The sequence below is a fragment of the Patagioenas fasciata genome, chromosome W (assembly GCF_037038585.1).
Source record: "Patagioenas fasciata isolate bPatFas1 chromosome W, bPatFas1.hap1, whole genome shotgun sequence".
Lineage (NCBI taxonomy): Eukaryota > Metazoa > Chordata > Aves > Columbiformes > Columbidae > Patagioenas > Patagioenas fasciata.
In genome coordinates, this window is record NC_092559.1 from 42,919,060 (window position 1) to 42,936,114 (window position 17,055).

Here is a 17,055-nt window from a genome sequence, read left to right on the forward strand (position 1 = left end):
ATCATGGAGAAGACTATTCTGGGAGTTATTGAAAAACATCTGAATGACAATACAGTCATTGGTCCCAGACAGCATGGGTTCATGAGGGGAAAGTCCTGCTTGACCAACTTAATTACTTTCCACAACAAGGTTACCCACCTAGTTGACCAAGGGAAGCCTGTCAATGTGATCTTTTTGGATTTCACTAAAGCCTTTGATACTGTCTCTCACAGTATCCTCCTGGACAAAATGGCCAGCATACTGCTGAATAAACACATGATGCAGTGGGTGGGAAATTGGCTGACAGGCTGGGCTCAAAGGGTTCTAGTAAATAGGGTTATGTCAGGCCGGCAACCAGTCACTAGCGGGCTTCTGCAGGGATCCATCTTAGGGCCAGTACTCTTCAATGTCTTCATAAATGACTTGGACACAGGACTTGAAGGAATACTAAGTAAGTTTGCCAATGACACAAAATTGGGAGGAGCTGTCGACACTCTTGAGGGCGAGAAGCCCTGCGGAAGGATCTGGACAAACTGGACAACTGGGTAATCACCAACCATATGAAGCTCAACAAGAACAAGTGCCCAATTTTGCACCTGGGTGTCCCTGGCAACCCTGGCTGTACATACAGACTGGGGGATGAGATGCTGGAAAGCAGCTCCGTGCAGAGAGAGATCTGGGGGTTCTGGTTGACGGCAAGTTGAACGTGAGCCAACAGTCTGCCCTTGCAGCCAAGAGGGCCAACCGTGTCCTGGGGTGCATCAAGCACTGTATTGCCAGCTGGTTGAGGGAGGTGATTGTCCCACTCAGCTCTGCACTAATGCAGCCTCACCTGGAGTACTGTGTGCAGTTCTGGGCGTCACAGTATAAAAAGAATATAAAGCTACTGGAGTGTCCAGAAGAGGGCTACAAAGTTGGTGAAGGGTTTGGAGGGGAAGCCCTATGAGGACCAGCTAAAGTCACTTGATTTGTTCAGCCTGGAGAAGAGGAGACTGAGGCGAGACCTCATTGTGGCCTACAGCTTCCTCACAAGGGGAGGAGGAAGGGAAGACTGATCTCTTCTCTCTGGCGATCAACAACAGAACTCGAGGGAATGGCAGTAAGATGTATCAGGGGAGGTTTAGGTTAGACATTAGGAAAAGGTTCTTCACCCAGAGGGTGGTGGAGAACTGGAACAGGCTCCCCAGGGAGGTAGTCACAGCTCCAAGCCTGAAAGTATTCAAGAAGAGACTGGACAATGCCCTCAGACACATGGTGTGAACTGTGGGGTTGTCATATGTAGGGACAGGAGTTGGACTCAACGATCCTTGTGGGTCCCTTCCAACTCAGGACATTCTATGACTTTATGATTCTAATTTTACATTTAATTCACACAATGTCACATCCTAGTAAAGGTGAGGAACATTATGGCATATAGAGAAATTCACAAGTTACTTATTTCCAATTGTATATTCCATCAATTGTAAGAATGGCCTTAAAGTCTTTTTCCCAGTTGCACCAATAACATGGGCCTTTATTTTACTTGATTGTCCTTTACAATTTGCTACTACAGAGTGGGTTGCCCTACTATCTATTAAAAAAATCTATCATATCATTTCCCAGCTTTACTGGAACCAGAGGATCAGCTGGGGAGACTTAATAGATTCCTCCCGTCCCCTTCAATCTAATCCTATTTCTGCCATCACGATGGGCTCTTTAGTGTTCCCCTGAGTTTTCTTAAGATGAGGGCACTCATTTTTCCAGTGCCCTTCCTGTTTGCAATATGCACACTGATTTGGTCCAAGGGGGGTTTGTCCAAAGGATGTTTTATACCAATTCCTTCCCCCTACGCTCCCCCTTTCTCTCCCTCGCAAACTTTCTCTCCCTCTTCTCCTGCTTTCCTGGTTTTCTGACAAGGCAGCAGCAAACAGGCAAGCTTGCAACTTCATTTGGACCTGCTTCTCTTTTATTTCTATCTCATCACACTAATTATATACTTTATAGGTAATCACTATTAGTTGTGACACAGACATACCACTTGTGTCATCTACCTTCTGCAACTTCTTTCTAATGTCTGGCACTGGCTGTCCAATAACTAACTTGTTAAACATTTTCTGATTGCTTTCCTCTTCTGGATTAAAATCAGTCCATTTCTTTGCCACTTCACCCAATCTTTCATAAAATGCCAATGGACTCATATTAAAATCTTGCCTCACTTCCTATAATTTAGACAAATTCTTTGGCTATTGCACTCCATGCTGTATCCCATATAAAATCAAGTGTTGATATGTTCTCAGTCTTTCCAATCCCCTAGATGTAATGGGGAACTATCGTGGTTCTTCCCTACATAGATATTGATCAGGGTCTGTCCCATGACACTGGTTACTCTCTTCCTTTGCTTTTTCTCACATCATCTGTCTTCCTTCACTAGTAAACAGATATTCTACTAGGGCCTGGATATCCCCTCCAGTTAGGGTTATGGGTTAATATAACAGTTTTAATCATCCCCTACAGTCCTTCTGGATTAATTCGATACAGTCAAACTGATTATTTCTAATTTAACAAATCTGAGGTAGTAAAGGGGATATGTACAAGCACTGGCCCTCCTTCAGGCCCAACAGTTTGTCTGAGAGGGGCCTGAAATATTGGATGTTGTCCTCTAGTTCTCCCAAAACAGGGCTAACATTAGGTTGGTGCAAAATAATTGCAGTTTTGAACCATGAATTTTAAATCATTATAACTAGGTTCAAACACATCTTTACTAATCAAAATAGGAAACATTACAATCAACATAGTTTCGTCAATGAGAAATAAGTTTGTTTATTCCTGTAGCATAAAAATCTGTGTGTTGGGTTTCGATGAACTCTTGGAAAGCATTTTCTGCATCCTGCTGTTTGTGGAAGTGTTTTCCCTGCAAAAAGTTGTCAAGATGCCTGAAGAAGTGGTAGTCAGTTGGTGAGAGGTCAGATGAAGATGGCGGATGAGGCAAAACTTCGTAGCCACAGCCCAATTCATTCAGCTTTTGAAGTGTTGGTTGTATGACATGCAGTCGGGCATTGTTGTAGGCCCTTTCTGTTGACCAATGCTGGCTGCAAGCATTACAGTTTTCAGTGCATCTCATTGATTTGCTGAGCATACTTCTCAGATGGAATGGTTTTACTGGGATTCAGAAACCTGTAGTGGATCAGACTGGCAGTAGATCACCAAACAGTGACCATGACCTTTTTTTGGTGCAAGTTTGGCTTTGGGAAGTGCTTTGGAGGTTCTTCTCAGTCCAACCACTGAGCTGGTCATCACCGGTTGTCATAGAAAATCCACTTTTCGCCGCGTGTCACAATACAATCGAGAAATGGTTTGTTGTTGTTGCATAGGAGAAGACGACACTTCAAAATGATGATTTTTTTTATTATCGGTCAGTTCATGAGGCACCTACTTCTAGAGCTTTTTCACCTTTCCAATTTGCTTCAAATGCTGAATGACCATAGAATGGTCGACGTTGAATTCTTCAGCAACTTCTCATGTAGTTGTAAGAGGATCAGCTTCAATGACTGCTCTCAATTGGTCATTGTCAATTTCCGATGGCCAGCCACTATGTTCCTCATGTTCAAGGCTCTTGTCTCCTTTGCAAAACTTCTTGAACCACTACTGCACTGTACATTTGTTAGCAGTTCCTGGGCCAAATGTGTTGCTGATTTTGCAGGTTGTCTCTGCTTCTTTACAACCCATTTTGAACTCGAATAAGAAAATTATTTGAACTTGCCTTTTAGTCTAACATAATTTCCATAGTCTAAAATAGATATAAAATAAACAGCAAGGAATAAGTCAGTAGTAAAAAAACCTTAAAGCAAGAAAAGTGCATTAAAATTATGTACAACATAACTACATTTCTTTAAGAATGTATTCCAATACCAAGCAGCAAATTTCAACACTGCAAAAACTGCAATTACTTTTGCCTCAACCTAGTAACTTCATTTTCTTCTTCACTAGAAGAACTTGTGTCCACTTGTCAAGGAGTTACTACAAACCAATTGCTCATCCTCCTCAGTTTCTTTTTGACAACCTTTTCCAATTTCACAACCACTACAACAGGAATTTGTCTTTTTCTTTTTCTCATTTATCAAATATATTCCATTTCGATGCTTCGAACCAACTAACCCACATTTCCTTCTAGTGTCACAATCATTTCTAAGAGAGAAAAACAACTCCACATAAGGTACTTCATCCCACTTTTCTAACTTTCTACAAAACAACATTAATTATAATATTGTGTTATATTGCAAAGACCTATTTTCTGGCCATTTTTCTTCATCTTCCAATTTATAAGCAGCCCACCATTGATTACAATATCTTTTCAATTTATCCTTGCTTAGGGGGTCCCCTCCAAATTTTCTCAAATATTTTAAAATACATCCCAAGTGAGAACAAGGGGGTATTTCCTGTGAAGTAGCTGAACCCATATCAGTACTGAAAAGAAATTCTTAACCCCTCTGCTCCAACCCTCAGTTGGTGTCCTGGTTTTGTTAAAAACAAGTTTCTCTTTTAGTGAATTTGCCTGCCAACTAAAGCCTTCATATTAGCTGCATTTTTCTGAAAAGCCAGATACATGTTTTGGTAGACAATGCAATGGTATGCTAGGTCATTGATAAGAATGGATGAGAATGGATGCACATCTCGTGAGAGGGGCAACGAGAAACAGGTGACCAAAAAACTGACCAACTGAACTATTCCATCCAATTCACATCATACTTCATATAAAAGTGGGAGATCACGAGGATCTTGCCCTTTTTCCTTATGGTCGACATTAGGAGAGGACCTTGCTAGTCGTCCCTGTGAACTGAAGCCTAGTGACAGAGTGAATCCAGTTCCAGTTGGCTGCAGAGTCCAATCCAGGACTTCGGGTGCTGGCCCTGCAGTTGCTGAGACTTTCAAGATTGGTTTTGTATATTTTGTATTATTTTCCCTATTCTTATTAGTAGCATTAGTAAAACATCTTTAACTTTTCCAACTCTCTTCTCTCTGTTCTTTTTTTCCCTCCCAGTCACCTGTCCTTAGTGGGAAGGGGGGAGAGGGAGGGGCTGAAGAGGGAAGTGGGAGGAGAGAGGGGTTAACAATATATCTGCCACGGTTTTATTGTCACCCCGCAATCAAAACCTTGACAATTGGCAAAGGGCCTCTCCCTTTGTCATGCATCTACATCTAGATGCATCTTGTGTCAAATGTCGGCTGCTTCCCAATGTAACTTACTAACCCTCCCCTTCTCTTACCTCTTTAAAAATACCTCTATAATGTATTGCACCATTGTGTCGCTTACCGCCCGATGGTTGGAGAGGAGCCAGTGGAGGTCCTGATCAATAGGTCAATGCATGTTGGAGTCCTGCTCGGTCCATGTCTCCTTCTGTCAGAAGCAGTAAGACAGTCCAGGCAAAACCATTACGACTGTCCCACCTGGGTTACCAGAAAATGTTGTCCCAAAAGGTGGGATGTATTAGATGTATTCCTGGGGTGTATTAGAAGGGGGGTGGTTAGTAGGTCCAGAGAGGTTCTCCTTCCCCTCTACTCTGCCCTGGTGAGTCCACATCTGGAATATTGTGTCCAGTTCTGGGCCCCTCAGTTCAAGAATGACAGGGAACTGCTGGAGAGAGTCCAGTGGAGGGCAACAAAGATGATTAAGGGAGTGGAGCATCTCCCTTATGAGGAAAGGCTGAGGGAGCTGGGTCTCTTTAGCTTGGAGGAGACTGAGGGGTGATCTCATTAATGTTTATAAATATGTAAAGGGTGAGTGTCACGAGGATGGAGCCAGGTTCTTCTCTGCAACATCCAGTGCTAGGACAAGGGGTAATGGGTTCAAACTGGAACACAAGAGGTTCCACTTAAATTTGAGAAGAAACTTCTTCTCAGTAAGGGTAACAGAACACTGGAACAGGCTGCCCAGGAGAGTTGTGGAGTCTCCTACTCTGGAGACATTCAAAACCTACCTGGACACCTTCCTGTGTAACCTCAAATAGGTGTTCCTGCTCTGGCAGGGAGATTGGACCAGATGATCTTTCGAGTTCCCTTCCAATCCCTAACATTCTGTGATTCTGTGATTCTGTGATTGTTACCTGGTGTGCAGATACCAATTTATACATGGGGTCAAGGTATTTCCTTTATTTACAGTTCTGCACAGAAAAAGGTGCTAGGCAATCTTTCTCAAAGCTAGCACACTAGAAGTAGGCTGAGCTATGTATTTATACATTTCAACTTTTAACTTTTAACTATTCCTAACATCTTCTGCATATTTATGCCTACTCAGAGTTCATTGGTCTAAACTTTGCTCTCTTTGGTTTAAAGGTACAGTCCACTTTTATTCTTCTATGCATGCTCAGTGAATAGTGGGCTTTTCTGAGTTGGGGGCGTTTTTTGAGTCAGAGGTCAAGATCTTCCCCTGCTACCTTTACTTTTCCCCTAGTTCCTATAGCCTTTGTTTTGATCTTGGTAATTTCCCATCCTTTGGCCACCAAAACTTTGAATTCCTCATTTATCTTCCTTTTTATTCTTCACGGGAGAGTTAAATTTCAACCAAAAGGTTCAACCAAGTGAGCATCTCCACATAATACTAATCCCAAGGTCTAGGCAATCATAGAGCAGCAAAACTGATTCAAATTACTTATTCAACTATACCAAAATTCAAGATCTAAGACATCACACCCATGAGCAAAAAAAGAAATAGCTACCTAGCCGAGAGTGAGAGTGCCCATTCTTCCTCCTCCATCACCATGTGGGCATCCCCTGTATCATACCAGGAAGCATGAAAGCATCAGCAGTCCAGCTGCTGCTGGATCTGCTTCAAATGCTTTTTGGGTAAGCTAATGTTTTATATGCTTCAGCTTGGAGGTTTGGTCTATACCATTTAAATAAGCTAGTGGATCTGACAAAACTGCCAGAAAAAAAGATGATGGCTGCAAGAGACAGCAATTTGCAGATGATAATGGCTGCCTAATGGTCCTTCAGCTCTTCCTGGCCACCTGTCCTGCCTAAGTGGTGCTCTCACCCAGCATATATCAGGCCTTAGCATGAACTGCGTTAGCCAAAATCTAAGCAGGAGTTGAGTGAGCAGTCGCACTCCACCAAATACGTTTGGCATAGACCAAACATCTAGCAAACTCATTGCTTTGGTGAGTGGAGGAGGTACTGTTCCTCCTCTTGCCTCACTGAGGGTGAGGGTAGGGGAAAGTTTTGAGCGCTTAAACTGAAGTCTGGCTTCACAGTTTGTAATTGAGTAACAACTGATGGTACACACTTTCAACACGGCGAGATAAGTGCTAAATATGGATATACAAGCATACTAATAACAAAATAAAATAGAATACAATCCTACAATTATCATAGTATGTAACATAAGATGCAATATGCCAGTTGCAGATGGTGCATTAAAATGTCATGCCAGTGATGACTAGCAGATTGTTCAATTTCTGTTGCAATTCTGATAATTCATTCTTAGGCAGGAGCAATCATTTTGTTCCTGTTGTTCCACAGAACATCACAAAGTGACACCATACATGTACAACTCTGCGATTGTCATACACTGAGTCTAAAACAAGTATCTGAGGATATATTACTGGAACATGGGTCTTATATTACTAAATGCTCAAGGCAGCACCATTCATGGTTTCTCCATTGTTCACATCCAGAAGTATCAATTAGATTGCCTTGGTTATCTATCAGTTTGCTTCCTTGAACTGGTGCCCATATTCTGTTAGCTACAACTATGGGAAACAGGCTATACTGGTAAATCACAAAATCACAGAATGGTTAAGGTTGAAAGGGACCTCTGGAGATCATCTAGTCCAACCCACCTACTAAAGCAGGTACACCAAGAGAAGATGGCACAGGAATGCATCTCTCGTTATTTTATTAAACTGCGTTTATCTCAATCCAAGTTTCTCCCTTCCCTTTTGACTCCCTGGTTGGGGGGGGGGGGTGGGGGGGGTGGGGGTGAGCGAGCAGCTATCATGGTTGTATTGCTAGCTCGAGTTAAAACATGACAGGCTTTTGTGGTGCCCAACATGAGGCTCAAAAACTGCTAAAATTTGGCACTAAAAAGAGGTAAAATTTAGAGATGTTGGTGTTCTTACTGCTGTGATGCAGATTCAATTTTTTTGGCATGGTGCCAACTCATAGGGTTGAGATACAGGTCTGTGTACTTTGGACATCATCTAGTAGTATTAAAGCAGTTTGAATTATATTGGTTTAAAGATGCTGTGACATAAGTTGTATCAGCTGCTCTCTACAATGTGTTCTGCAGAACCTTATTTGTGCTGAGCATATTTCACTATTAGGTTCGTGCATTCTATTACATCTGGAAACTGGATGATGATGATGATGTTTCTGTGTGTTTTGGCACTGTTGTATTTAGAGAAACCACTATTATATCTAGAGAAACCTCCAGTAGAGATTAAAGAGAAATACATCTATGTGTTTTCCAATTGGATGAGCCAATCTATAGAAAAGCTAACTAACTATACCTTTCCTTTTACATTAGGACAGATTACAGATGTTTTTGAGAGTTTTGAATATCCTTGGAGCTTTGACCATACTTTATTGGTATTGTCAGGTCTGCTGAATGTGTGTCAGTTGATGCCAGTGATAAGAGAGATGATGTTTAATAGGAGGATTGCATCTATTCTAACTCCTGAGACTTATGTTCCATCTTCTCAAGCCTCAGCAACAGGCATGGTTATGGTTGCTGTCTGCCCCAAATGGGGGAAGGCAACTAAAACAGCTCCAACTCCTACACAGAGCAAGGCAGTGAAGGCTATAATAGCTACATTACCCACTACCCCACCCCAACTACTGCTTCTCCAGCCTCAAAGATTGACAAGGCAGCTCCAGCTCCTACACAGAGCGAAGCCGCCAAGGCCGTTACCTCCCTGACCGCAGACACTGTTGCTTCTCCAGCCTCATAGACCGACAACGCAGCTATTGCACCCCCCAACACTGTGCACTGCTACTGCTACTGCTGTAACCACAACAGCCACTGTAATTATGCCAATGTTGGTGACAGTCATTTAGACTCTGGAAATACATCAAGAGATTGTGAGCCCATATCGGCATCAGTTGCCAGTTGTAAGAAAGTCACAAGAAAGACTACTCATGCTACAGATGATGGCAAAGGGCCAACACCAACCCAAGGGTCAGTGTCATCAGCACAAGGAGGAGAGGAAATGACTCAATCCTTTTCTCCAAGTGAGCTGAGAGATATGTGAAAAGATTTTAGTCATCATGAAGGAGAGAATGTTGTAACCTGGTTGCTCTGATGCTGGGATAACGGAGCTGAGAGTATGGAACTAGAAGGTGGGGAATCCAGGCAGTTGGGATCTCTGTCAAGGGATTCCACCCTTGATAGGGCAATTTCAAGAGAGAACATCTCCACCACCCTCTGGATCCGACTCCTGACAGCTATGAAAGATTGTATATGTAAACCAGGGAAATGGAATACTATGGAGAGAAGTATCCAGTTCCTGAGAGAAATAGCTGTGCGGGAGATCATCTATTTTGAGCCAAACAGCCAAGAGGGGACAGACCCAGACAGAATCAATCGTACACGACCTTTGTGGCGCAGGTTTGTATGAAGCGCACCACCTGCATATGCTAAAGTCATTCACAGCAATGATCTGGTCAGCTGGAGGCAGACAAAGCATTTCTGATGTGATTAAGCAGCTTTGGGACTTTGAGGACAGCCTTGCTGGCTCTCTACAGGCTTGTGTCTCGACCATGGAGAATCTGTGTGAAAAATCTGATGACCAGTTTGAAAAGCTGTTGCAGGAAATCAAAGAACTCAGAGAAGACAGGTTCCATTCACCACTTGCACATTTCAGCTATTAGGAGAAGGCATTTCCAATCTCAAGAGAGAGGACAGAGGCAGCCCAAAAAAGAGGTTCACTGAGGTTCTTCCTCTGTGAGCAGGGAGAAAACATGAGAAGGTGGCATAGAAGGCCTACCTCAGAACTTCAGGAATGAGTACATCAGTTAAAAGGAAAAATGCAAGGGCGAAAAATCATGGACTCCACACAATCCAATATGAATTCAAGAGAAGCCATTTATTACAGAGACAAACCTCCTTATATATGCCGTTATTTCCTGATCACGCGTCCACACTCCAAGCATGCATTAGCTGATTGGATATTGTCCATGTTCACGGGCTGTCCACGCGCCCGAGTCTCACTGCTAATAGGTCTGTTGATTTACACCACGTTGGGGCCTTGTTATTTCAGAGTTGCTTCTCTCCCATGGCAGGTCCTGTTCACAGCCTTGAAATTCCTGGCTGGTTCAGTAACAAATCTCCATCTAACAGCAACCCCTCCACAACTCAGCCTCAAGAAAATCCCTCAAATCTCCCACAGAAAAACTCCTAGGAATATGGCTGATCCAATTTACAAAAGGAGCAGAAGAGATTCTGATCCTCTTGAAGGAACCTCTAATTTGTACACAGAGACTGTGCATAACACACATTAGAGGGGTCCTGCGTCCAGCCAGGCCGAGGAAAGGAACAACAGAGTTTATTGGACTGTGCAGATACAATGGCCTGGTACAACACGCCTCAAGGAGTACAAACCTTTGGTGGACACTGGTGCTCAGTGCACGATAATCCCCTCAAACTATAAAGGAACACAATCCATCAGTATTTCTGGAGTGACTGGGGGATCCCAGGAACTGACTGTTGTAGAGGCTGAAATGAGCCTAACTGGAAAAAACTGGCAAAAGCATCCCATTGTGACTGTCTCACATGCTCCATGCATCCTTGGAATAGACTGCCTCAGGAGAGGGTATTTTAAGGACCCAAAAGGGTATCAGTATGCATTTGGCATAGCAGCCATAGACACTGAGAATATGAAACAGCTGTCGACTTTGCCTGGTCTCTCAGAGGACCTTTCTGTTGTAGGACTGCTGATGGTTGACGACCAACAGGTGCCAATTGCTACCATGACGGTGCATCACCGGCAATATCGCACAAATAGAGACTCTTTGATTCCTATCCAGAAGCTGATCCGTCAACTGGAAAGCCAGGGTGTGATCAGTAAGACTCGCTCACCTTTTAATAGCCCAATTTGGCCAGTGCGTAAGTCTAGTGACAAGTGGAGACTAACTGTAGACTATCGTGGCCTGAATGAAGTTATGCTCAAGTGGAAGAGAAGAGTATATAGATCATGGAAGGAGGGGCTGACCACTTGGGGAGAATATAAGGCTGTTGTCAGAGGGTGTAGGGAGGCAACTAGGAAAACTAAGGCCTCCTTAGAATTAAACCTTGTGAGAGGGGTCAAGGACAACGGGAAGAGCTTTTTCAAATACGTGGCAGATAAAACTAACACCAGAACCAATGTAGGTAAACTGATGAATGAGGTGGGTGCCCTGGTGACAGAAGATACAGAGAAGGCACAGTTACTGAATGCCTTCTTTGTCTCTGTCTACTCTGCCAGAGGCTGTCCTGAGGAGCCCCGTACTGCTGAGGCCCCAGAGGAAGTCAGGACAATGGAGGAGTTTGCCTCGTTTGATGAGGACTGGGTTAGGGAGCAGTTATGCAATCTGGACATCCATAAATCCATGGGTCCGGATGGGATGCATCCGTGGGTGCTGAGGGAGCTGGCTGAGGTCATTGCTGGACCGCTCTCCATCATCTTTGCTAGGTCTTGGGTAACAGGAGAGGTGCCTGAGGACTGCAGGAAAGCAGATGTCACTCCAGTGTTCAAAAAGGGCAAGAAGGAGGACCTGGGTAACTATAGACCAGTCAACCTCACCTCCATCCCTGGGAAACTGATGGAACTACTTATCCTTGGTATCATCTCAAAGCATATCAGAGATAATAGGGTCATTAGGGGCAGTCAACATGGCTTCAGCAAAGGGAAGTTGTGCTTGACCAACCTCATTGACTTTTATGAGGACCTAACAAGATGGATGGATGATGGCAGAGAGGTGGACGTGGTCTACCTTGACTGGAATAAGGCATTTGACACAGTCTCCCACAGTATCCTCACAGCTAAATTGAGGGAGTGCAGTCTGGATGATCGGGTAGTGAGGTGGACTGTGAAGTGGCTGAAGGGAAGAAGCCAGAGAGTCATGGTCAATGGGGTGGAGTCTAGTTGGAGGCCTGTATCTAGTGAAGTGCCTCAGGGGTCAGTACTGGGGCCTGTATTATTCAATATATTCATCAACGATTTGGAGGAGGGAATAGAGTGTACTATCAGCAAGTTTGCTGATGACACCAAGCTGGGAGGAGTCACTGACACACCAGAAGGCCACACCGCCATCCAGCGAGACCTGGACAGGCTGGAGAGTTGGGCAGGGAAAAATTTAATGAAATATAACAAGAGCAAGTCTTGCATCTGGGTAGGAACAACCCAACTACATTCCATGTAGTTACCAATGATTTAACTTCTTTATCTCCATTGCTGAATTTATCCCATAATTTCTGCCCTATATCGTCCCAAAGTTCAAGTTTAAGTTTTGAGTCACTAAAGCTCATAACAGTCTTTTCAGATTTTAGTTGCTTCAGTGTAGTAATCATCAGTTTCCAGGAGGTTACAAGGCCGAGAATATCTTTTTCACTGCGACTAATTGCCTTCCACAACACAGTTCCCACTTTTTCCCAAATCTCTGTTTGAAAAGCTCCTAACTGATCAGCAGGAAACCCATTGCCTCTGCACCAGATTAATAGTCTTTTGAGGTTACTCTCCTCATACTTCACCCCTCTCTTAGAATATGCGAGAGGAGCCGCAGTATTTCTTCTTCTTCTTTAAAAATATTCTGCCCCATCTCCTCTCGCCCCCAGCTGTTCACCTCTTTGGGTGTCTGTTGCAATGATATCAGATCCTTTATCCCTCCTCTGTTGCTTCTGTAGCGATCAATCAGGAGTCACGCTGCCTGCAGACTGCGTCCCGGTCACAGTCCGGCCGCGCCGTTCCAGCTGGGGCTCTCTCCCCGCAGTGGTCATCCCCCTTCCGTAAATTCTCCTTATGGATCATGTTGGGGTCACCACTTGCGAGGGCGAAAAATCATGGACTCCACACAATCCAATATGAATTCAAGCGAAGCCATTTATTACAGAAACAAGCCTCCTTATATATGCAGTTATTTCCTGATCACGCGTCCACACTCCAAGCATGCATTAGTTGATTGGATATTGTCCATATTCACGAGCTGTCCATGCGCCCAAGTCACTGCTAATAGGTCTGTTGATTTACATCTTCTTGAGGCCCTGTTATTGTAGAACTGCCTCACTCCCACAGCAGGTCTTGTTTTCAGCTTTCGAGCTGACCTTGAAATTCCTTTGAGCCTGGTTAGTTCAGAAATAATTCTCCATCTAATAGAAACCCATCCACACAACAACCTCAAGAAAATCCCTCACATCTCTCACAGGTAATTGCTCCATAATACCATACACCATACTAACAGTATTCAGTAAGTACCTTTCAGGTCAATGAAGAATGAACTTCAACAAAACTGAAGAAAGCCCAGCAATCATGAAACCAGAGCTGTCTTCAACAACTGGCATCCAGCCACCTCCTCAGGGTTGACACCTTTGACCTGCAAACCACAGGCATGAACTACATCAGATACACAAGCTATGAGTTCCAGATGTAGCATGCCACAATGCAACACTCCAACATGGCACTCCATCTTTCTTGCCCCAGGAGACCATCTTGACAGACAGAATACAAAGTCACAGACTAAGTGGACTTAATGAACATTTTAGAGGGATGAGATGATGCTGTGGACTAAGGGAATAATATCTATGTGCACATATATATATAAAGTTGTAGTAATTAACTGAAATGTATTGGTAAGTCTAAGACCTGAGCATGACAGAAAAGGTATAGAATAAGGGGTGGAATATACTGAATCTCTCGCTGCCAGGAGTGTGACAGTCTGGGGCACTCTCGGTTCTCTCTGGACCACACGATTTGGTGCTATTGTGTTTAGGGAGTGAGCTGCTGTCCGGGACAGGGGGAGGTTTTGGCGCAGACTGTGGTCGGGAGGAGGCGAGCTGCAGCCACATGGTGAGAGATTGTGTTGTGTATCCATCGCTTTGTGTGTTCTTTCACTATTGTCATTGTTATTGTTGTGGGTTTTGTTTTGCTTTGTTTTGTTTTGTTTTCTCTGTTCCGTTAAACTGTCCTCATCCCATCCCACAAGTTTTGCCTTTTGTTTCCTGATTCTCCTCCTCATCCTACCAGGGCAGGGAAGGGGTGAGTAAGTGGCACATGGTTTTAGTTGCTGGCTGGGGGTGGAACTGGGGCTAAACTGCGACACTGCAAATTTTGTTTACCTGGACTTTAATAAAGCTTTTAACACTTTCCCACAGCATTCTCCTGGAGAAACTGTCTGGTCATGGCTTGGATGGGCATATTCTTCTCTGGATAAAAATCTGGTTGGATGGCTGGGCCCAATGAGTTGTGGTAAATGGAGTTAAATCCAGTTGGTGGCCAGTCACAAGTGGTAATCCCCAGGGCTCAATATTGGGGCCAGTTCTGTTTAATATCTTTATCAGTGATCTGGATGAGGGGATTGAGTGCACTCTAAGTAAGTTTGCAGACGCCACCAAGTTGGGTGGTGTCACATACATACCTTGACTCAGATTCGCTGATCCCCTTGGTTGGAATATACTCAATACCTGAAGTCCATAAACAAAGGCTTTTATTTTGTGGCTCAGCTCACATGGCAAATAATTTGCTAATAGAAAGATTTACAATGCTTGTGGGGTTTATACTTTACATGACTTATTACTTATTAAAAATAAAAGCAAAAGAATAAAGAGAGAGGGAGAAAAAGAGATATCACCACTCTCAGATCCCACAATGTGTATGATGGGTGAAATAGTCCTCTGGTTCTCAGATTCCACTATGAGAATGATGGGCAAAGTAGTCCTCCAGTGGTGGGTGCGCTGCCAGTGCTTGTATATGTCAAGTTCTTGCTTCCGGATTGCTTGCTTACATAATCCTTGATCTTCTGCACAGATGCCACTGTGGGTGTTGGTCGCAAAAAGTGGAAGGGTCAGTACTGTTGAGGGTGCACTTGGTCTCTTCATCCAGGTCACTGATGAACAAGTGGAACAGGACTGGACCCATTGCTATCATGGAGACGTGGTGGGACAGCTCACATGACTGGAATGTTGTCATGAAGGGCTATGTACTTTTCAGGAAAGACAGGCCAGCAAGGCGAGGTGGAGGAGTTGCACTTTATGTGAGAGAGCAACTTGAATGTCTTGAACTCTGCCTGAGGGGGGTTGACGAGTGAGTTGAATCCCTATGGGTAAAAATTAAGGGACAAGCTAATAAGGGTGATACTGTTGTGGGTGTTTACTACAAGCCACCTGATCAGGAAGAGGAAGTTTTCTACAGACAGCTGGAAGTAGCCTCACAAACACATGCCCTGGTTCTCATGTGTCCTGGTTTTGTTAAAAACAAGTTTCTCTTTTAGTGAATTTGCCTGTCAGCTAAAGCTTTCATATCAGCTGCATTTTCCTGGAAAACCAGATACATTTTTGGTAGACATAGCAATGGAATGCGAGGTTATTGATAAAGAACAGATTCACATCTCACGAGAGGGGCAATGAGAAACAGGTGACCAAGAAACTGACCAATGGAGTATAACATTCCATTCACGTGAATACTTCATATAAAAGTGGGAGATCACAAGGATCTCATCCCTTTTTCCTTATGGCCGGCATTAGGAGAGGACCTTGCTAGTCGTCCCTGCGAACTGAGGCCTAGTGACAGACTGAATCCAGTTCCGGTTGGCTGCAGAGTCCAATCCAGGAATTCAGGTGCCAAAGCAGTTGCTGGGACTCTCAAGATTGGTTTTGTGTAATTTGTACTATTTTTCTCTATTTTTATTAGTAGCATTAGTAAAACATTTTTAATTTTTCCAACTCTCTTCTCTCTGTCCTTTTTTCCCCTCCCAATCACCTGTACTTAGTGGGAAGGGGGGAGAGAGAGGGGCTGAAGGGAGAAGGGGGGGAGAGGGGGTTAACAATACATCTGCCACGGTTTTATTGCCACCCCGCAATCAAAACCTCAACATCATGGGAGACTTCAATCACCCTGACATCTGCTGGGTAGGCAACACAGCTAAGCATGCCCAGTCCAGGAGTTTCCTACAGATCCTGGTGGGATCAAACTCTGGCTGCCTGGGGGCAAGACCACCACCAGCAAGAAAGAAGATCAAGGGATTCCTGTCTCCTCCCCTTCCCTGACTGAAGAAGGCAGGTCAAGGGAAAGGGGTGAAGAGAAACAAGTCCACACTAAGGTTGGCAGGAGAAACATCCCCCTACCCAACCCACCTTCCCAGGTGCCTCTGTCCAACAGGCAAGAGGCTCAGGATGTGGAACGCAGCAACTTCAGGAACTAGGAGAAATGGCAGCAAGTTCCTGTCTGGTGCAGAATGAGGAGGGTTCCTACTGTGACCACCCCATCCTCCCAGGTTCTCTTGTAAAACAGGTATGAGGCCTTGTAAGTGGAACCAAACAACAACATCGAGGGAGTCAGTTCCACTGAGTTGGACGTGCTGCAGAGAATAAGTCACCCTGCATCCTCCATCAAAACAGCTCCCACAAAGAAAAAAAGGCAGGTTGTGGTTGTAGGAGACTCCCTTCTAAAGGGAACAAAAGGCTGTATATGCAGGCCAGACCCACTTCTTAGGGAAGTCTGATGCCTCCCTGGGGCCAGGGTTAAAGATGTTAGAAGGAAACTTCCTGTCCTGGTTAGGACCTCAGACTACTACCCACTAATAATTTTTCAGGTGGGCAATAATGAAAGTGAAAAGGGAAAGCTAAAGATGATCAAGAGAGACTTCAGGGCCTTGGGACAACTGGTCAAGGGATCAGGAGCACAAGTAGTGTTCTCCTCTATCCCCACAGCTGCATTGTATGATGAGGAAAGATGCAGGAAGACCCAGCAGATCAATACCTGGCTGCAGGACTGGTGTCACTGGCAGAATTTTGGGATTTTTGATCATGAATCAGCTTACATGGCACCTGGCCTGCTAGCAACAAATGGGATGCACCTGTCTCAAAAGCAGAAAAGGATCTTGGGGCAGGAGTTAGAAGGACTTATTGAGAGGACT